Here is a 24,258-nt window from a genome sequence, read left to right on the forward strand (position 1 = left end):
AGACTTCATCTTGTTTTTTGTCTATGCTGCAATATATGATTCATATGTAGAACTAATTGTATCCACAATACCGTTCTTTAATTGTGAGATAAAAATGAATTCATATATCACCAAAATTTCCATTGCATAAGCAATAAAACGGGTGTTACATGTGTAACTATTGCATTTCCTCCTAAGGTAACTCATGATTTTTGATAGAGCTTCTACTATTTTTATATTTGTGTTGTCATTTTGTTTTTACTCAATCTTTTGCTTACTTGTTTCATTATTAATTTTTGTTATCATTGTGCAGTTTAAAACGAATGTTTATTTCATAATTTCACTTTTATTAGTGAACGAACCAAACGAAATCATATTTTATTTTTTTCATATCTAGTAGCTAGTTCAACTTTAAGAAACGATTGTTTTCTAGTATAATATAAACACCGTACATTAACCTTTACGTGAGTTTTGCTTAATTTGGCGTTCCATAACTGCTGTCGAATTAATGAGTGTTTCACATCTCACTTAATTCATATTAATAAATAACGGAAGCTATAATGTGATATGAAATGCCAATCAAAAGACCCTTATTATATATTTTCATTTACTTGCATTTTGATATATTGTAAGTTAAATATCTTTCTATTATATTATATTTTCTGAAAATTTGCAACATCATGAGAAAGAGGTCATTCTGCCCTAATGTAGGCAACTAGGGCAAAAAAGACGTAGAATATTTAAGTCATATTTTCTTTACGAGACTTTTATTTAAATATTATCCACACATCTGAATGATTTATGCCAATAATTCTTAAATTGCTTTGATATTACAAAGACTTGCAAATGAGCGGTTCATTAATATAACTTGTTTTCTATTTATATCCTGAAATTTTACCCGCAAAGGAAGTAAAATAACAAATTCGTCTTATCGTCTGGGTAGTGCTTTCTGTTAATTGTTATTTAAAATTGTCGTTAATCTACTGCATGCGATAAAATAAAGTACCATTAAAAATCAATATTGGCCGTAATTATAACAATTAGGACCCATTAGAGATCGGGTGTGATACCCACATCACCAAGCCTGATCTTTCTAACACTGAGACCAATTATAGGTGTTGATAATTCGTGTTATATTTGCTTTACATACTCTTTTTGACGCAATCACTCCATTTTAGATCTATATTTCCTGTAATACTGTCATGGAGAAAATGGATTTTAATTATAAAAAGAAAGGTAGGGATGTTGAATATTGCCATTGCTATTTACTTTGATTTATAATCATTGTTTGTGATATTCCTTTTTATTATTCAACTAATGCGCGTGCATAAATTTATCAGTTTAACAATGCAGATTATACATTTATATTTTGCATATTTAACGTCTTGTATGAATTCGGAAGTACACATTTACATCAACGTATATATACATCTACTATTTAGATTAAAAGACGAATGGCATTACATTCTATTTTAAAAAAATCAAATAGTACACAGTGTGACAAAAGTTAACCCTTAAGAAGCACCAACAAAGGATACACTGGTATTTAACTTGAGATGAAACACCAGTTGCAATATTTTGATAATTTGAACTTTTGGTAAAATAATTTATTTAATTAGACAAACTCAAATCTCAAAATAATAATTAACATGTTAACACATACAGATTTTAACATGGTAGATGGATATGTTACTTTTATTATGTTATCAGAATTAAACCAAGTATTGTATGCTTTACTTCAAATTTAAAACTTGATTACAAGGTCTGGATATTATATATTAATGGAAACTGATACATAAATAGTACATGTGTATGTCTGTGAGTACATGTCATTTGTAGAAATACAAAGAAAAAATATATATATCAGTTAAAAATCATGTTTAAACCCGCCGCATTTTACGCCTGTCCCGAGTCAGGAGCCTCTGGCCTTTGTTAGTCTTAAGTTATTTTTATTTTTAGTTTCTTGTGTACAATTTGGAGTTTAGTATGGCGTTCATTATCACTAAAATAGTATATATTTGTTTAGGGGCCAGCTAAAGGTCGCTTTCGGGTGCGGAAATTTCTCGCTACACTGAAGACCTGTTGGTGACCTTCTGTTGTTGTCTTTTCTCTGGTTGGGTTGTTGTCTATTTGACACATTCCCCATTTACATTCTCAATTTCATCATGTATCAATATCCAAATAAGAAGGCACGATCAAACGATGAGATAAAACTTTTTTATCCTCCCTTAATTTGCAGAAATAATTCTGAAAACTCTAGTACAACATCGTCAGATGTGATGTCATCTTTGCGTTTTAAAACATGTAAAATTCGACCTATTTTCCAAACTTGTCGAAGGCTTTACCTTAAAAAGTATTGTACCCACTAAACTGTCTGTAAGAAAAGAAGTGTTCCAGCGCAATAATGACAATGAGAAATGTCAAAATTAGGTTTGATTTTTAGTATTTGCATGAATGCCCTTAATTTTTTGTGTTATTAAAATTTGCTGTTACAAAATATTAGAAATTATTATAAATTAAGGAATGTATCTCCATCATGCAAAGCTCTGATTCCTTTCACGAATTTGGCTATACTTTTTGGACCTTTTGGATTATAGCTCTTCATCTTTTATATATGCTTTGGATTTCAAATATATTGGCCACGAGCATCACTGAAGAGACATGTATTGTCGAAATGCGCATCTGGTGCAACAAAATTGGTACCGTTGATTTTATTAATGCTATTAATTTGAATCCAAAAGAAACAGTTTAGATTAATTACATAATATTGATACTAATTCTTCGATTAAAACTATGATAGAAATATTTGGAGTTTATACAGTTTTGTTAAGGTGGTACCTAACACTACAGGGAGATAACTCTGTAAAGTCAGCAGAACGTTTTAATTACGTAGTGTTGGAAAAGGAATATTAAGCTTCTCAATGATCAAAATTGGTGTTTGTCAAACTGCTATATAACCAGTGTAATTTTTCTGACAAAACGGTTGGTTCAAAATTTTTGAAATTTTTATATTTTTGTTAAAGGGTCAAAGTAAGTACATTTTCCAAATTTTATGAAAATTAAACGAGCCAAATTAATTTTAGTGAAAGTGTTGGGTACCACGTTAAAAACAAATCAAGACGAGGACTATTGTACCCATATTTTGACTATTTTATTTATTAAATCTGTTTAGTTCGCGCATCATTGTAAATATAACGGAATTTGATGACACTGTCGTACAAAGTACGAGATTTAGCGCTATAAAATCAGGTTTAATCCACCATGTTCTACATTTCAAAATGCATGTGTCAAGACAGGAATATGACAGTTGTTGTCCATTTGTTTTTGATGTGTTTTGTCATTTTATTTTGCCATGATTAGGGACTTTCCGATTTGATTTTGCTCTGAGTTCAGTATTTTTGTGATTTTACTTTTTAATAAATATAATCAAAAGAATATATGTACATGTACAGGGAATAAGAAACAAAGAAAAATGTAAACAGGGAAAATCATTGCACAGGGAAAAACTATTAAGCCCTTCATCAAGTAATGTTCGTTCCAATTGAGATGTATTATATAAGCAGGTTTATTTCACATTACCTAAAACCCAACTGCACAATACTTGCTTGCTTGGTTCTTATAGTTGACGTGTTTACCTCGGCGTTAGTTTGTAACCCAGATTTGTTTTCTTTCAACCGATTTGTGACTTTTGAACGCGGTATGCTATTGTTGCCTTTATTTATATGTTCGTGTCAATGGTACTTACAAAGAACACAATGGCTTTTTTTTCAATTTTGAATAAAATAAGCGAAACGGTATTATTTCCACAACATACCAGATGCATTGAAACAAAATAATATTTACAACAACTTTTCAATGATGGTCAATTAGAAGCAATGCAATACCAATGTACACAGACGGGTTTTACTGCATTATATTGATATCTAACTCTTACATTGAGTCAGTATCAAAATTTTCTAACGTATATTGATCTTCTTGATAAAATATTCAGTACCTATGAAAGATATGGTCAGTTCGGTTCTTGGTGAAACATGTTCGGTAAACGTCTTTGGAAGGTACAAATGTATTGTGTATGGACGAGATGAATCCTACCAAATCAGTTTACAAAAAGAATATCTGAAAACGAAATCATTGCATAGCTTATCTTTTTATTTACAAAATATCAATAACGTTTAAAATGTTTTTCGACAGATATTCTGATTTCTGATCTTTGACGCATTTTTCCCTTGTTTAAGGAATAACTAGACGAATATTTGTTCCTGTCTATTCAGACGAATGATAAAAAGTAAAATCACAAAAATACTGAACTCAGAGGAAAATCAATTTGGAAAGTCCATAATCACATGGCAAAATCAAAAAACAAAACGCATCAAAAACGAAAGGACAAGAAATGTCATATTCCTGACTTGGTACAGGCATTTTCAAATGTAGAAAATGGTGAATTAAACCTGGTTCTATATAGCGCTAACCCTCTCACTTTAATAACAGTCTCATCAAATTCCGCTACATTTACATGATGCGTTAAATAAACAGTCACAATTAATAAAATAGTCAAAATAGGGGTAAAATGTGATACACACTGAATAAAAAGCTTAGCGTTATATTCTAATGTGTTCACCACAATTTTCAGGTTATTTTACATAGATAGAACAAAATAACAGTCAGTTCTATTAATTTAATTATAAATGTCATTCTTAAGGAGTAAATCATGAAAGAAACTAGACAAAAATCATTATGATTATCATAAAACGTGTTACATCCAAAATTAAATTGTATGAAATTATCAAAAGAAGGAGCTAGCATTATCATTTTACTTCATTGTGTCATGTACATAATGTTTTTTTAACTAAATGATATAAATATTGGTAACTACACATGCATCTATGGCAAAGCGATTTTCTTATGTCTCTCTCATATCCTGATGTGCATCTCGAAATTGCCAATGATGGTCGGTTGAAATAGTAGTGTTTCTACTTGAAGAAGAGTGTAGATTTACTGTTATAAATTCGGGCTTTTGTGGCGAAAAATCAGTTGTTCTTGAACAAAAGCTAATTTAGTTTTCTTACACTAGAACAACTTTAACAATAGCAAGTCCAATGCACCAGATTAGCATTTAGAAAACAAGTGTGTATGGAGCGGGATGGAATAGTGCAATGTAGACCTTAGGCGGCTTTTCTTTAGAGTTATTTTTACTCTTTAAAGTACACGGCGTATGATGGTTTTAAAAACGTGATGTCGATAAAACATCTACTATGAGATCGGATGTCCGTGCCCTGAGGAAATGATTGTTTTAGTTTACAGTTATTCAAAAAGAATATGCCAAGTATTGAGCGTTAATATTGACATTCATTAATTATATTATGTGGTTATTACCATTGAATATAATTTCTTAAGCTTACATACAATTTTAACCTTATAGTGCTGCGATACTGTCCAGCACAGACGAAGACCAATAACTGTATTCAGTTTCCGTTTATAGATAAACAGAAACCAAAAGTAACCTTCCTTATTAAAAGAATAATCTGATTCTCGGATTTACTATTTTCATCGGTGTTTCCAATTGACACGTCATACTATAATATTTAGGAAATATTTTGAAATGTTTTGTAAAGAGTATGCATCTTCTTTTGAATAGTGCATACATTTGAAAAGACTCTTAACCGGTGTGTCGCCGTTTGGATTTCATGTATTTCTCAAAAGTATTCCAAAATGTGTTAATATGTAGAGAGCAGTATAAACCTTACGTGCGGGCAATTATCGTTTGATGACGTTTCCTTGTGGTGATTATTTTTGTTTAACAAGCGTTTATTTTCCCGTAGAATGCTTTTAGTTTTTGTCCATTCGTTTTTGATGTTTTGTCATTTGATTTTACCATGTGATTATGGACTTTCTGATTATGTTTTCTTCTGAGTTCAATATTTTTGCGATTTTACTTTTTATTCTTACTTCATCGTTCTATGACGTCGGGTAGCTCATTCATAAAAAAACGTGGGTATAATATCGGAACAGCACACACAATGTATTCGTATTTTACCACGGTTGTGTACTCAAACCGTTTGAAAAAGGTCATGTTAGAAGCCACATTTTAAAAACAAATCATCTCTATATAAGTAATAAAGATATGGTTCTAGCGCCAATGAGACAACTCTCCATCCATGTTAAAAAGTATTAAAAGTAATTAATTAAAGGTATAAGTACAACCTATACCCAGAAGCCAGACTCACACCGTACAGCAAGCTTCAAAGGGTCACAACATGATTAATTAACAAATCAAACAGGAAAACAGACTATCTAATCTAAATTAAAAACGAAAGACTAGTGACATCTGTGATTCCCCCTATTAAACGACAACTGCTGAATTACAGCGCATGAAAATACAGCGGGTTGAAACATTTTGGCGCCAATCTTCACTCAAACATGAGACAGTATGACGCGGAATAAGGGTCATAAACATCGAATTTAGCATATGCTTAAATGATTTTAGCATAAGCTTTATTATGATTTAGCATATGCTAAAATGATTTTGTCAAGGCCGTTGCATTTTTAAAGACAGTAGTGTAATAACGACGAGCTATAATATATATTGAAATGGCTGAAGTCCAACAAAAAGACATTTAACAAATACCAGTTAACACTCACTGAACGAACAATTCTTATCTATAACACAATGTAAACACAATTGAAATAATACTACTATTATCTGCAACCAAATCAGGAATATGACAGTTGCTATCCATTTGCTTGATGTGTTTCAGTTTTTGATTTTGCCATTCATTTCTTTATTCCTTTATAAAAATAACAAATCAGATGAAGCTATATACACGAGAACGCTTTGTCTAAGTTCATTCATGCTGTGGTATGTTCAGTAGTACATAATTGTTATCATTTCTGGGAATGAATTTATACATTACTGAGATTAGAAGAACGGTTGACCACTATAAAACACATATACCATCAATACATTATACATGTGGCTATTCAAAGGCAGTAGCGTGTAATTCATTAATGATCGTTGGTCGCAGTCTATTACATTTTTTTATATAATTCTTTTCTACATTATACAAACAAGTCAGTTTACTGTTTTAAATTGTTTTTACAATTTTATATCGATGCCTGATATAACTTACAATACTGTATGAAATTGACTGTTGATAATCCCTTCTTTGTAATATCTCAAAGACATCAGCTGAGTTAAGCTAGGAATAAATATCAGTGCTATTCCGTGTTATAAATTTTGACGGAGCGTTGATTCGCATGGCACATGTGCTGTATTCATAACATGTTTTGGGATTCATCAGATTCCATCCATGTTTTGTTTGTCACCTTTATTTGTCTCTTCCTAATTGATTTTTTTAACGTTGGTAAACTGGTGTTGCCTTTATTCTTTATATAAAAACAGTTCTTTTAGAATTAACTTTTATTGCTACTAATTGAAAATAAATATTGACCTTGATGAAGACATTTTCATTTAAATGAATGATAACCTTCTCTTTATTTCTATATATAGAATGTATGTTACCAGTTTAGTCGTGTATCATATTCGAAACAGAAATATAATCCTTCCATTTTGGGTAACTAACGTTCTTAAATGTTATCAATACCCAATAATAGATTGTATTAATGTACAACATGATAAAGAAGGTCCCTTGTGTGTATCGTATTTGAGTATTTCGGTATGATGTTTGTATAAAATGTCTTTGTTAAATTTTTGAAAGGTCATACATGGTATTTCCCATCTCCTGTTGTGTTTGCTAGCAAATACCCCAGCACATGGAATTCTCTAATGAGAAATACACCGACAGAGAAATAAAATCTAAATGTATAGAAAATTTGTCAAAAATAACATTTCTCGTATCCAATCAAAATACAACATTTTAGCATAAAGTGTAATTATTTTGAAAAATGCTAATATTTTGTGTATCGAATCGATCCTTTTAGAGTTGATGCAATTCCCTCCATTGTTTGCTATTTTGTTATTGTTTCCTTGGTTTGTATACTCGTATATTTTTAATCAATTAAATTTGAACACTTCATGGTTATAAATAAACTCATCATAGTTACAAGGATGAAAATTTCGAATATACTCCAGACGTGCGTTTCGTCTACAAAGACGTATCTTTCTTCTTAATTTGGACAAGTCAAACAGAACTTGGTTAGGTTTGTCGTATTGTTAGCTTTTAACCATCTAAGCTATGACAGTAAAGAAACAGTCAATATAAATCAGATGGAAAGATGTGGATTCACATTATGGTTCCCGTACACACAAACAACAAACACAAAACATAACAAAAGACACGTCAATCACAAACAATCGTAGTGCGAATGTGCAGATCGCAGTAAGGTCGTATTACGGTCGTGGTGAGGTCTTGATGATCGTGATGAGTGTGGCCAATTTTGAACATGTTCAAAACAATCGTAGTGCGGTTGTGTCGAAATCGGGTCGTAGTTGAAGCGTAGTGAGACTGCAATAAGATCGTGCTAAGATCTCAAAGGTCGCTGTACCATCGTAGCGAGAGCGTAGCAGCGGAAGCAAGATTCTATTCGGAGAGACTGCACTACGATTTATTTGAGATCACGGTGAGTGGGTGCGTTCGTTGTCTAGTGGGACTACGGCTTTAGCGAACAAAGCGTTAAAAATACTTATCACAGATACATGCATACTATCTGGTACAACCAGGTGCGTGTTTCGAGTTTGTACACAAGACCCATAAGTGATATTAAACGAATTAAAATAAAACAATTGTTAGTACCGATAAGACGCTTTAAGATCCAAGTTACCTCTAAAGAGTAGTTTGTTTTAAAGACCTTTACGTTAACAAATTTAACAGCTAAGTTTACGGTATATGAATCCCACAACGACAAGATCACAGAATACGAATTTGGCAGCATTTGTAATAAGTACAATTTAACTTATATACTAGAGCTTAGAAAAAGTGTTTTAAGTCAATAGTGGTAATAAAATCCAAAGCTAAAAAACTTCAACTTACAATTAAAACCCATATTTTGTGATTAAAGTCAATGAAGTTACTACTCACACGGGCATAACGAGCTACATTAGGCATGCAATAAAGAAATCGAAAAAGTGTCAAGGGGACATTTAAACTAATGAGTCAAAAAACTAATTGACAATGCAAATCAAGAAAAAAGAAAAAAAAAACATAAGTAAACATAACAAAACATAAATAACGGAACACGACTGCGCAACATAAATCCCAACATAAGAAATTGCTGAAAGGAAAATAACTGACTCACAAAGGATAATTTACATCATGAAACAAAATATCGTCTCTTTTGTAATAAAATTTAGTTCAGTGTTTCTTTTGTAAAAAAAAATAATAATCCAATCAAGAAAAGACAGGTTCAGTTAATCTTTTGATGTATATGTATAACCAGTTCCTTGTGGTTGAATACCTGCAGTAAAGTTCGATACCAATTTGTCAATTTTGACTGTCTTGACATTCCAGTATCGACTCACAATTGTAATCTTACTCTAGATTAACTCAGTATGACCAAAAAAGCATTCCTAAAATAGGTTTCTTTATAAGTATGATTCTGACCCAAACATAGATTGAAATCAACCAAAATTTGGTCCATATATAGCAGATTTTTTCCAGACATCATTTAGGAAAATCTCTTGTGTATATTTAGTGTAAGAGCCGTATATATGACATATTCATAACTACGTTTCATGAATTATTTAATCTGTTAAGTACCAATCAGTCATAAATTGTAATTCAATATGCACATAGGGGCACCGCTTCTACAAGATTAAATATTGAAATTTAGTAAATAGTGGTGGACGCATAATCAGTCCAATACAAAGCTGAGGTTCTTCGGTTAACTTAAGGACATATTTCAGAAAATAAATGCTATTGAAATGTACTGACTTTACAAAAAAGTCCAGTTTGAGATTTTGTCAATAAATATTTAAGTTTTGATAACACAGTTTTATATTTTAGAGGAAATAGCTCAAACGATGTTTTGTTTTACGAATATCTTGTTGGTTAAAAAGGTGATTTTCAATTTATTTTTTTCTCAATCTCAATTCATGTTTTGCAAATACTGATGATATTTCTGAGTTATCACACAAGTATTGAGTCTAGACTAATGCAGTTCATTTTATCTAACAAATATCTAGCAGCTAGGAAAAAATAGTCAGACATTTTACCATTCTTATTGTTTCATATAGTTTGAGTTCAAATGATTGATCGTCTGCAATGACAAACTCAAATTATTTGAATGTTAAATATTTTATTTATTAAATCTTAACAAATATAGGATATACTTTCTTAACTGTCTTAAAATATGAAAGAAAAGATTCCATATTATAATAATTTCAGCTAAAATTAAGTCAGGCGTAAAATATCTTATACCGAAAGTGATTATCAGTATGAGGCAAGAGTCAAATAAAAACATTTTCTGTTTTCAACTAGGTCGATTAATATTTTTGACAGTACTTTAATACTGTGTAAATCTCGAAATTCGCAAAGTGTGAACATGCATGTTTCTCGTTTCTCGTTTATATAGAAATATAACCGTTGGTTTACCGTTTAAATGATTTTATAATAGTAATTTTGGGGCCCTTTATAGCTTGCTGCGCGATAAGAGCAATGGTTCTGTGTTGAAGACAGCACTTTGATCTATTATGGTATTTATTTTACAAATATGACTTGGATTGAAAAAAAAAGTAAAACCACAAAAATACTGAACTTAGAGGAAAATCAACTCGAAAAATCCATAATCACATGGCAAAATCAAATAACAAAACGTATCAAAAACGAATGGAAAAAAACTGTCATATTCCTGAATTAACTCATTTGGCCCTTATACCACATCGTCTTATATTTATAAGCATACCGAATTAGGTAAACTCCTCATAGATACCGGAACTATGCGTGCGTATAATCTACGAAAGACTCACCAAAGACGCAATAAAAGAATTGAAAAAAACACAACATAAAGTATGCGAGAGGGTGTCATTGCTTCAAAGGGGGAAATTGACAGTTGGAAAGTTGAAATCGTCATGTTTGTCATAAGTTTTATTTTGTAGACTTTTAGTCTTAATATAGGGGGAAGGAACAAGATATGAAATAGACGATCGACTTTTAATAACATCCTTAACTTTTAATTCACAGAGATATAAGACATCAGCACTATGTCCACTCATTATAATGTGCGTTATTACGTGCCAGAACATCATCAATAAATGTTTGTTTATTACTGAGAAAGTTTTATATGACGTCAGCTTCAAAACAAACCCTTTCGAAAACCAACTGTCTACTGAAATATCGAATCACAAAACTCAACCAAAATGAGTAGATCTAAACGTCGGGCATTTTAATTGTATTATCGTCTTTTCCATTTTGACGAAAAGGTCTGTAAAACGAGACGATACAGTCGAGACTCTAATTACCATAGGGGTAGTAGTAATTAGCATTTAAAAAAGTTCTTTTATAAAGCTACAAAATTATAATAATTGACAATTTAGATATTGTTATGTTGGAAGTGTTATCATTCCACAGCTGGATGCAATATTTTCAAATGCTATCTTATACTCGTACTGTTTACAGAATTATGAATACAGAATTTTGTATAACCAGTTTTAAACCAAGTTGATGAAGTTTTAAGAGTGCTCACTTTTTACAGTTGTATGCTTTTAAACAAATTTTGTCTCTTTTTAACTTTTAGTTTCGTGTATTTACGAACTTGTGTATATTTGTTTTAACATGTAAAGCTCTTAGAGTAATTGTTGTTTTATTTAATGCGCTATAAAAATGTCTTGTTATAATAATAATAATAATAATAATAATAATAATAATAATAATAATAATAATAATAATAATAATAATTATAATAATAATAATAAAAACTTTAGAAAGAGGTAAAGTTAAAGATCGTGACAACTTTACTACATTTAACTTTTATAAGCAGTATGTATATCAACATGGTAACATCACCAATATAACATATGCCGATGTATTCGTATAAGGTTGATTTGATCATGATATTATAACATATTTAGAAATACAAATATATATTTGATATTTTAATTCCTGGATAATTTATTCTTTTAGGTAAATTAATCATTGACATTTATCTTGAAACAAAGTAAAAAATAAAAGGAACCGTATCTTTTTCTACGCATTCTAAATTGATTTGATGGAACGTCATTGACAACGTCTTGACAATACCCATTGATATATGACGTCAGATTAATGCAATTATCAGATTTATTTCACATATGAGTTTATCTCATTGGAAAATCACGGTTATTCATTGCAACCATTGTAATTATATCATTTAATAACTTACAGTATCGCTGTTTACGAAATTTTACTTTGATCTTATTGAGTGATAATTTATTTTCTAAGCACAGTAGAGTGATATGAAATTTTATCTCTAGAAATTAAGGGCGTATGTACCCGTTGTCAATGAAATTAACAACGTCGCCATAGGTAAATTTTCAATAAAAGATTATTATAGGTCATCTCAACAATAATCTATATTTTTTTTGTACAAATTTGTTATATCTCGTTACAACGCTTTGTTGCTAAACATTTTATCTTTCATTTTCGTATTTTGTAAGTACATCGCAATTTCAAAAAAACAAAACAAAAACACATAACACATCTGAACAGATATCGATTCGTATTTCAAAATTCAAATAAATGAGGGAAACAGTAGTATATATTGTTGTTCAAACGTCATTAATCGACAAAGTAAAAGAAAATAACAAAAAACAAGAAAAACGCATCAACTATAAGTGGAAAACATAGGAAAAATAGGAACATCGAATGGCAACAAAACAAACACCAGCACACATAGAAACGAAGTATTTGATAACAACTGCCATATTCCTCGGAAAATTTTAAGAAAACATGGTGGGTTGAATCAGGTTTAAGTGAACGCCAAACCTCCTGCTTTATGACAATGTTAATAGATATATCGTTTAAACACTTACCGAAATACAGCACAAAGACACGAAAGAACATTCATATTATAGTCGACACAACAAGCAAACCGTAGGACAACAACATGATTATTGCTTAAACAGACCACACCATAACATATCAAAAACAGTGACACGTTTAACTAACACGCAATGTCGAACTTCATACAATCCTTTTACAATATTGGTCCCAAAATATTCCTGACCATAATTGCACGGTAAGGCAATATTATAAATTTGTTTTGAATACAAATGATAAGACATAACAGATTATCCAACCGAAACCTTAACATAATCATCAAAATTATTCCATGAAAGTAAGATGTACAAAACACCGATACACGACGCATAGCAATGGACATTCACATTCACTATAACAGTTTCACTCGGAAACATGACAAGATGATATTAAAAGGCAATTTTCGAATTATACAAACGATACGACATAACGCATTTTTCAACGGTTACGATGACAAAAATATTTAAGATAAAATACATGAATGTTGGATAAACGAACACTACTTTCGGTATAACAGTCATATTTGAGAATGAGACACTCTTTAGTAATTTCGACAGACTATAACAAAAATGTAAAACCACAATCTAAGATGTGGACAAAATGTCATTATTCCGTTTTGGTGGTGTCCATAAAATTTACGGATTGCATTTTTAATCTTTCCTCCTCAAAACTCCGTTGGAGCAGTTTCTACGTAAGGATCACACTACTGTCTATTAAATCAGGATAGTGTAAAAATGCATGAGCATAACGTATCAATTGAGATATGTACACAACATACGACTGAGGATAGATTTCTGCAGAGAAATGGCAAATTGGCAGTTGAAATCATCCCGTTTGTCATAGGTTTTAATGTGAAGACGTCCAGCTGTGTCAATATTGAGGACAAGATCAAGGTATGAATTAAAGTAGCCCTTACTTTCAATTTAATGTGGATATATCAGATACAGGGACTGACTGAAGTATATGTTTTTAGTAATAGGACACCATCAATATATCTGATGTGAACTTAAAGAATTTGCAAGGTACTTTTTCTCTCTGTCTATAAGAAGGTTCTGAATACATTCTGCTTCGTATGAGTACAAACACAAATCGGTCGGAAGAGGTGCACAATAAGGACCCATTGGAAAACCAACTGTCTGTATGTCGACGTAAAATTTAAAAATAGAAACACTAGCACTACATTAAATCCACCATTTTCTACATTAAAAAATGCCTGTACCAAGTCAGGAATATGACCGTTGTTATCCATTCATTTGATGTGTTTGGACTTTTGATTTTGCCTTGTGATTTTTGATTTTCCTTTTTGAATTTTCCTAGGGGTTTAGTATTTTTGTGTTTTTTCTTTTAAATTGATGGTGCTAAGTGGTGCCTAGTGTATCAGTTATTACTTGCTGTTATACTAGCAGAGTCCAATATTTTGCTAATGACATGTAAAAATCCAGTGATAAACATTAGGAACTCGCATGGGTTTCTTTCGACGGCAAATAGAATATATCCATATCAACGGTACACCATTCCATGGTCCACATAAACCCAATGCTTTCTTTACTTGTAAATATTTGGTTTCTGTATGTATATTATTATTTTCCTTATCTATTTATTTTTAAATATGCTGCAATTATTAAAATTTGTTTTTAATATTTAGTGCAAAAAGCTTTTAACGAATTCTTTTGTTCAACATATGAATATGATCAATAGTGAATGTGTTTGCATGTTTAAAACAACATAGTTAATTAAGACATTTCTTAAAAAAGTCTGATTATGGTTTAACAGTGACTTTTAATGAATAAATATGAAAATAAACTATTGATTGTGTCATCTTTATCATTTGAAGAGTAACTTTTTTTAATCGTTCTCGCCTCATCGAGTTTTTTAATGATATGGTTTCCTATATTTCAATGTCGTTGGGAAAGATGAGTTTTACATGATGTCACTTAATGTTAAATTATCAAGTTAAATGACCTCATTTATATAGGGGTTTAAGGTCAAGGATACAATACACTTTTTTGTTCGTCCTGAATACCTCGTGTAAATTCACCTCGTTACAATAAAGAAACACGAAGGTAGGAAATAAACAGAAATGTCACTTGTGTGTTAAATACGTTGACAAAAAAAAAAACACCGCCGTGATGCTTTCATTGATGTTTGTATGCTAAGCTGAACTTAGAGAAAAATCCATTTGGAAAGTCCAAAATGCCATGGCAAAATTAAAATACTGTCATATTCCTAAATTGGTACAGGCATATTTTCAAATGATACACATAGATGATGGAAATACTTTGCAAATATATTACTGAATCCTTATAAAGAGGACATATAAAAAGTCATCTTTAAATAATTTTTTTAACATTAACCCTTTATTTTTTTTCCCCTATATAAGAATTAATTGATCTTTGAAATCGCATATGGCATTAATAAATGCAATAATAATTTATTTTAGATGTTATTCTATGTTAAAATTAAGAAATGATATAATCACTTGTGTGGAGTTCCTTGGGGTTAAACACAAGAACTTAAAAGAGTTTAGTAATGCATTTTATAAACTAACCGGAAGTCGTTATTTCCCACTTATGTACGATTGTTTCATCATCGCCATGGGGAGATATCGTTCACGTAGAGGGCCTGATTTATTTATTTATTTAGGTTCTGTATCAACAGATATGATGTAATACATTTCTCTTTTTATTACGTTTTAAAAAAACTTAAAAAAATATTACTGAATTATTAATATTCATGTCTGCTGTAAATTATTACAATATTTTCGCTTGTAGTCATCAATTGTAAAATTCATTTGATGATTAAATATGATGCAAGTATTGTTCGGAACAATGCATTCCAGTTTATGACAAATTTCAGCCGAAATAAACACAGTTTGCTGCTTTTAATACTTTGCCTCGCCTACATCGTCATTCTGTTATTATGTATCAGCAGATACCCTCAAAAGCCTCTTTGTTAGCAATAGTGGAACAAAACCCTTACAAATGCACAATACCAATAAAGGTAATTAAAATATAGGCAATTAATTATTTATTATCAGGGACCAGTTTAATAGTTCATTAGCGGGGGAGTTTATGAATTAGATTTATTGCTTTGTTACCAATATTGATCAAACATTCTTTTTCTAATACTTTAGCTGTAAATTTCTCCTGATATTGATGGAATTGCTGCATAAACAATCAAAAAAAAATATGTTTTTTTTTTTATATGTTTACACACAAAAGTTAATAGATCGCAGATGTAAGTTTATATATAAAACTTTAGTAAACATAAATGTCTTGTTTGATACATTTGAAAGTTATTCAACAATCTCCTTTCAAACGCCTGCATTTAGACATTTGTATAATCAGTTAATCTTGTGAATGATTTGTTTTCCCTGAAACAAGCATTTCCATTTGAATGTATACGATATGTTCAACTTTTCAATTACCGTGATTAACAAAGAACAGTAAATGTAACCTTTACCTATTCAATATAATTCACTTTCATAGTTTTATTGTTTTATCTTGAGATTCAGTCAATGGTTTGTATGTAGAACTGTATATATCAGGAGTAAATGTCATAAGACTCATCCTTGTGGTATGTATTTCCTGGTTCAGAAAATACATTTCTAATAATGCACACATTCATGGCCTCATACCTGGAATGCTGATTCTTTTTTTATGTTATAGAATACATAGTTTGTTTGCTGGGTGTAATTTTATAAGCTATTATTTACTTTATGCTTCCGATTAGCTTTGTTTCAGATAAAAATACGATATAAAGTATGATCTCCCATTTTTATACCCGGAAGCAAGAAAGCAATTTCATAGCAGATAGGATAATATCCTGTATTTCGAATGAAAAAATGACAGTTATACTACATTTTTATGCACTTGAAGTACAAAAACTTTATACTCACAAGCCACAAAACAATACTATCGCGAGATGGTTGGCCGTTATGGAATATCCGTTTCATAGATGATATTTGATATGTTCCTTATGTCGTAACTACAATTCAGTTCTCGTTTCACGAATGTAACCTACTGAATAGGATTATTACCGGGTTTGTAATAACATGATAAACACGATGGGTGCAACATGTGGAGCAGGGTCTATTTACCCTTCATGAGCACCTATAGCTGATATCACCCCATTTGTTGATGGGGATCGTTTTGCTTAATCTTTAGTTTGCTATATTGTGTCTTGTGTACTATAATGTCCTATTATTTGGCTGTTCGTCTTATTTCTTTTTTAGCCATGACGTCGTCAGTTTATTTTCGATCTATGAGTTTGACTGTCGCTCTGGTATCTGTTTCCCCTCTTGTTTAATTTAATTGCAAGCACAACTGTTTCAACGACAAAAAAAAAGCATTATGATATTAATGTAAGAAGATATTTTGATGAGTGACAATAAGACAAGTCTCCCTCCAAGAACATATTAATTATTGATCTATTAACCTAAGTACATGGTGGAAGCTTATAAGTGCAAGAATTTATAACCTAATTCCGAAAAATATTAAGAGATTGCATAAAATATCTAGCCTGAAAAGACTTAAAGTACTCCTCGAACCTTGGATTAACTGTAATCACTTATTTAGCGTATTTACTTTAAAAGAGCGGTGACATTCAAACTAATAAAGTAGTAAAATCTCATAACTCCAGGGCTATAAAAGGAAAAAGACCAATATAAAAACAGACGAACATTAGTATATAAACCACAACACAAAAACCTAACGACTGAGAAACACGACCCCATATAAGAAGATAACACATAAAAACAACTGGGATGAACTCATAATATGTCACCGAGCATGTTTGATTTAAATAGGTTCTAATTAATAATAAGTAAAATATTCTAAACAACACGTTTAATAATTTCATGCTTTTCCCGGATTTACCTTCATCAGAAAAGGCCCAAGCCAAACATTAAAATCCGAGGGATGTATAAGTACCGAAACAGTTAAAGAGCTATATGACAAAAATACCTAAAACAAATAGCCAAATTCATCTTAGGTAAAACTAAGGGAGTTGAAACCTAAGTTTCTTTATAGTTTCAAAATTTATAAACGGACATATTTAGAGAGGATTATTATTAATCATGCCAGTACAGAAGTACTGACGACTGAGCTGATGATACCATCGGGGACTGATAGTCTGCCAGCAGTGGTATCGACCAAGTGTTGAAAAACAAATTGAAAACAAAACGTATATTTAATGCGTCCGCAGCTCTTTTAAATATTCTGCAATTTTATAATTGTTGTTTTATACATGGAAATGGTTACCTGTTCACGTTTTAAATTAAAAAAAAGAGTTCTTGCTGTTTTGATAAAAGTTATAATATTGTCAATATATATAAGAATATATATATAAGAAAATCGTTATTAATTTTCTACAAATAATATAATCAATTATTCGATTAAAGATCTGTCACATTTTGGCATAATCAAAGTCACTGTAATTTGCATTTTGTTTAAAGTTAACAACAGTCTTAAGTTACGATGTATCTTCTATTCATGAATGGTCCATGGTATATCAAATTATCAAAAGGTGTCTAAAAAACATATTTCTAAAAGATAAAACACAATTTCTGTCCATTTATAAATTTACAAATTATTAAGAAACTCAGGCTTCTGACTAAGTAACCTAAAATGGATTTGGTTTATTGTTCAGCGTCTTTTTTGGTCATATATTTCTTCAACTGTTTCGGTTTTAACACATTTCGGCTTATTCATGTTGGGCTATTAGTGTTCTCTTAAAGTTAGTATAAGAAAAGCTCTTCGGACACATACGTTAATATAAATAAACTCATCATAGATACCAGGAATAAAGTTTGTGTATATTCCAGACGCGCGTTTCGTCTTCAAAACACTCCTCAGTGACGCTCGAATCCAAAAAAGTTAAAAAGTGTTGTTTTAAATTTTGAGTTAATTTGATTATATTGAGAATTTAATAATAATGTATTTTTTTTCCATTTTTCATAAATGAAGGAAAATAGAATTGCAAAATGTCATTTTCTGTGCTATATGTCAACATCGGTTCACATCAGTATTGTATAGCACATTATGATAAGGTTCGGCTGACAGTGTGTCAACTAAAACTAAAATAATATAAGGTATCCTGTATAACCTTACATTAAAGATAAGGTGAGAAAAAGGGAGACCGCAAAATCTTAATGTAGTTAATGGCTGTAAAAGATCATTACATATAAATATTTAACATCTGTAATAAAACTTTTACATGTGGTGACGTAGGCGGTATCGATAAATATTTTATAACCGTATCAATGGGGAATATTCGGTTGAAAAAAGATAGTAACTTATTCTTCAAGTCAAATTAATAGAATTCAAATGCAGATTGATTTTGAGAAGGTAAAGGGCATATGTGTCCAGCACTTGACCTATTGATAGCTAATGTGTTTCGCGAATTAAAAACGGTATCAACTGTTTTCGTATGACGCGCTCTTCTCAATACCTTTGTCAGAAAAGCTCATACCAAAAAAGTGAAAAAAACTAGTAGTTGTAACTAGATAAAGACAAATAAAATTATTTGATGAAAAGGCGATTAGAAAAATAACAAATTATACCCCTGGAATCCTAGTTATTTCTAATTCATCAATGAGAATTGAATGCAAATTTGGTTATTAATCAGGTCAGTACCGATGCTCAAACTACTGAGCTGATGAAACCTTCGGGGACTTTTAGTCCGTCAGCAGCAGAATTGATCCATTCTTATCGTGTTAAAGAGGTGAGACAGGATTAGGATTGTTTACTAAACCTTAATATGAATATGTATCTCTCCGAGGGTTGGATAAAAGTAAATTTTTGTGATAAAAAAGGCCTTAAATAAAACATTAACGACGAACATTGTTTTGGGAACAAACACTGATATACAAAAAAACATCGACTTTACATCAAAAGACAAGCCTTATCTTATCGTCTTCAAACAGTTTTCAAATGAGATACCCTCATCAATCAATTCAAGAATTCAAATGTTTACAATGATATTTTTTTAGATCTTTATTTGATGAAAAAATTTCTTGTTTGAAATCTTATTGGTTTTTGGATCATTTATTGAATTAAAGTCTTATCTATCCTTTACTCTTAGTTCTATAAAAAAAAAAATCAAGAGGTCATGTTTGTAACACCCGAGATACATAAAATAAACTTAAATATTTAAGTCGTTTAGATCAATGTTCTTGTTTTCCTTTTTATTTATGTTTTTAACTGAACGCCTACATATCTCGATATCTGATTGTTAATGACAACATGTAAAGTGTTTATTTTCATCAATGGTCAGTATTATACAAATGTAGTTTTAAAAATGTACTTTGATAATCAATTATTCATTGGGGTAACGGAGCGTATGTCTGAAGTGAAAACCCACAAATAAAAACTCATTTATCTTAAGAACTATCATGTATATGGTTTAATGTATAAATAACTTGTATTATAGGGTGGTTAAATTATTTCAATTAAACTTCAATTATACGTTTGATGACCTTTTCAATGATGGTAGACGTTTTCCTGCGGATACTTTTATTGACCTGTGACATTTTCATTCACCAAGTAACTAACTTTAAACAACAATTCCGAAAAGTATAGAAGTCCTGTCTTTGAATTCAGTACAATGAAACCCACATGATATTAACAGATTGGAATTTTATTATTTAAATAGACATGACAAAAATAGCATGACTTGTCTTGCACGTAGTTTTCAATATCCCGCGTCGCAACTGGATAAGTACCGAATGGAGAATATATACTGAAGGTTTCCAAGGACAGTTAATAAAATCAGCAAAAAAGCATCTTAGATTGAACAATAATATATTCACTATGTGGATCTGTTAGCATAAGTTTCAATTGTGAACGTTCAATGAAACAAACACACAGATATAGAATTATATATTGTACATCCTTGAAATTAAAACGAAATCTTTAATCCCATTGTATAGTTTAATTATGATTTGTTTTAATTTGCCCTTTTTAATTAAGGCAACAGTAGTTATCGCTATTTAAAAATCATTATTCGATTGAGAGAAAACAAACCTGGGTTCTAAACTAAAACCGAGATAAACACACCAACTATACAAATGAACGTAATGCAATTAATAGAGGTACTGTCAGTATTCAAGTATTATACCTTGACCTAATAATAACGTTATGAAAAAAGTTAAAAGGACCACTAGATTGAAAAAGTCTTTTGAAGCACTGTCAAAATCAAACGTAGGACGTAATCAACAAATGATTGAGTAATATCTTAGATTTATAGATATAAGATTATATTTTGATTATTATAAATGAACGTAAGCTTTAAAAAGGAATCAGTAAAAAATTTGTCGAGAAATAAAGCTTGTCAAATTGTGAAGTTGAAAGCGTTTTGAATTGCACAATGTGATTTTAACCAAATCTGAAATCTCTGAATATAATTGTTTAGATTATAAAACATTTTGCAATCGATTTTCTTTTGATGAATTGTATATAGAGTAATAACAATGAATACTGCGAAACAGTTGTTTCTTTTCGAGCAATATTTTGTTTTTATCTGCATATCAACACAAGAAATGACGACAACTGAACACTCTGAACATGACCGAATGAACATAGTTTTTGTCAAGTATATATTTTTTCTAAATATGAATTAACACTAGAACAATAACTTATAGATACCTGTTCAGATATACAAAATAAAAAGGGAAGAATGCAACATAGGAAAAAGTCATAAATATAATACATAAAGACAAAACCTTGATTTAGAAAAGGCAACCAAAAGACAAATCTAAACACAGAAAATTGAAGAATAAGTAGCACGAACCCCATCAAACAATTATTGTGACAGTAGGTTTACCAGCTACAATTAAAGTTCTAAATTTAAGTTGAAAGTGTAACTAGTTATTACTAACGAAAGGTAAAATCGTTAAGATAAAGAAGTTTAAAGAGCAGCCAGACTTGTAAGCAAAACCATGCGGGATATCAGCAGAAAAACTTATTCTAATTTTGCATATTGATAGTTACCTTAAGTACATGTAGTATCTCATCCTAATAAACTCATCGAATATAAAGGCAACAGTAGTATACCGCTGTTCGAAAGTCATGACTCGTTTGAGAGGAATGAAAATCCGGTTGACAAACTAAAACTGAAGTAAACGCACGAAGTATAAGATAAAAACAACGAATCAACAGAAACACTGAAGTGTAAAAAAAAAAACCAAAACGACAATGCAACACACACAGATAGGTCCTATAAGATAATAACTGCCATTTTCCTTACTTGGTACTTGGTACAGGATTGTGCCAGGATTAAAGTTGTGTTCGCCAGACGCATATTTCGTCTAAAGACAATATAATTCCTAATAATTAGGCATCTTCTTACATGGTAATTGCCTATTCAACAAAGTATCAATATTAATTGGTATATCTGAATACTGAATGCTTAATCAATAGCATTAAAGAAATTTCAATTGTATTTGCACTTTTTCATTGACAATTAATATTTTAAAATACGTATATATTAATTGTAAATAAGTAAGACTGTTAGAAAGTGTCAAAGGATACAGGTCTAAAAAGTAGGTAACACCATGTCTAATAATGCTTACAACACCAATGGCCCATGATGAACTATCGTGGTTTGGAACGGTTTGCAGCCAAAGAAACCCGTATGACACTAGCAGTGGTATTCATTCCCAGTGGATAGACTCCTTATAATGATTGTACATGCACTTGTTATTGTGGTTACTTATTTTCGTGAATCAGGGTAGAACTGTATTTTCGTTAATTAATGATTTCGTGATTTTGCAAAAGTCTGCATACATGACCATAGACATGTGATCATCTTTGAAGATCCAAATTCATGGTGTATCTCTACATACGAAATCCTTGAATAATATCAAAAAGCGAATTTGTAAACAGAATATATAAATATCTTTAACCCTTTTGACAATAAGGTTCTCTGTTACTCAAGCATGCCTGTTTCAATTTTCAATTGTCATCTTTCAATTATCCTGTCGAAAATTGTCCGAATTTATTTATTTCTCGACATTTTATGGATTTCAAAAAGTCTGAAAGCAGAAACCAGACATCTTGTATTATAAGCAGTTTTTGGTCTTCCTCGTTATCAGTTAATATAACATTAACTTGTGTTTATCTAAGAGACCTCCTAGAAATATCTCCTTAAGGAGATGAAGAGTCTGGGCTAATTACCCTTAATCAATGCGGAGAATGTTGATGAGACTTTAACAGTTAAACTATTATTAGTTCGGTCGTGTTTTTATAATTGTTTTGCTATTGATAATCGGATGCATTCTTAGTTTACTATTTGCTCAGTATGATTATCTTATAATTACAATTATTTTTAATTGAAAGTCGTAACACATCTACTTAATATTAATGATGCATGATAATTATGTTGTCAAAACAGTTTGTTACTGTTTACTTAGGCAATAAATAAATAAAAATATCAACGTTGATTTGTCAAAGTTGTTTTGTTCTTCTGCATATTCTAAAGGAGATATCAATGTATTCATTTATATATACCGGTTGGGGTACTATTTGTGGGATACTAAAGGGTTCCGAAGAATGTTAAGATATAACTTATTTTACCCCTTAAAATTGCAAATCATGTGAATGCTATCAAAACAATTTTAGCTCTGATTGTAAAATCAGTGCATCTTAGAAATGTTTGTTTTAAATTTCCTGTAACGTCATATACATGTTGAAATTGACCAATAAATCATCGTTGTATTACGGAGGTGTTGTCGTTTTCATTCATTGTGAGATGTTTTATTTTTCTCAAATCAACAGAGCTTCTCTTTTTATTTTATAATCTTTCTTAACCAGAGCCTATACACCATGATTCTTTTTAAAATTAAGGTTGGGTGGTATGATTGCCAAAAAAACAGTCTACACAAACCAAAAGACAAATATTTGTAAAATTCCATTTTAGACATACCACTTAGTTGAATGATATTGGTGTAGACAAGTGCTTTCGTTAAAATATTGTCCTTCATTCGTACTCGTTTTAACGAGTTTGGTCTTTTATTAGCAACAAAACGGGTACCATACGTGGAGCAAGATCAGCTGTCCAATCCAAAATACCTGATATTTGGATGTGTTAATGTGAGTCGTTCTTGAGTTTTGAATGCTGTGTTTTGTATACTGCTGTTTAATGTTTTGTTGGTTTACGTATATTTTTGCCATGGCATTGTCTTTTTTTTCCGTTAAATTGTTTATTGTCATAGAAACAAGTATAAGGTCGAATATTCTCCAGTATCGTCCGCCTCGATTTAAAAATAAATGTGTCTAAATCAGTGTTGATAATAACACACACATATCTTTTT

General features: G+C 30.7%; 1 protein-coding gene across 1 annotated transcript in view; it reads left to right on the forward strand.

Annotated features, from left to right (window-relative positions):
• The first annotated feature begins 1,132 nt into the window (after nt 1-1,132).
• The window catches only part of LOC134715703 (uncharacterized), a 49,696-nt gene continuing 26,570 nt past the window's right edge, over nt 1,133-24,258 (forward strand). The window contains exon 1 of the mRNA XM_063578058.1: nt 1,133-1,215. The gene's annotated coding sequence lies outside the window, so the exon portion shown is untranslated. The remainder of the gene's footprint in view (nt 1,216-24,258) is intronic.

The sequence above is a fragment of the Mytilus trossulus genome, chromosome 4, assembly GCF_036588685.1.
Source record: "Mytilus trossulus isolate FHL-02 chromosome 4, PNRI_Mtr1.1.1.hap1, whole genome shotgun sequence".
Lineage (NCBI taxonomy): Eukaryota > Metazoa > Mollusca > Bivalvia > Mytilida > Mytilidae > Mytilus > Mytilus trossulus.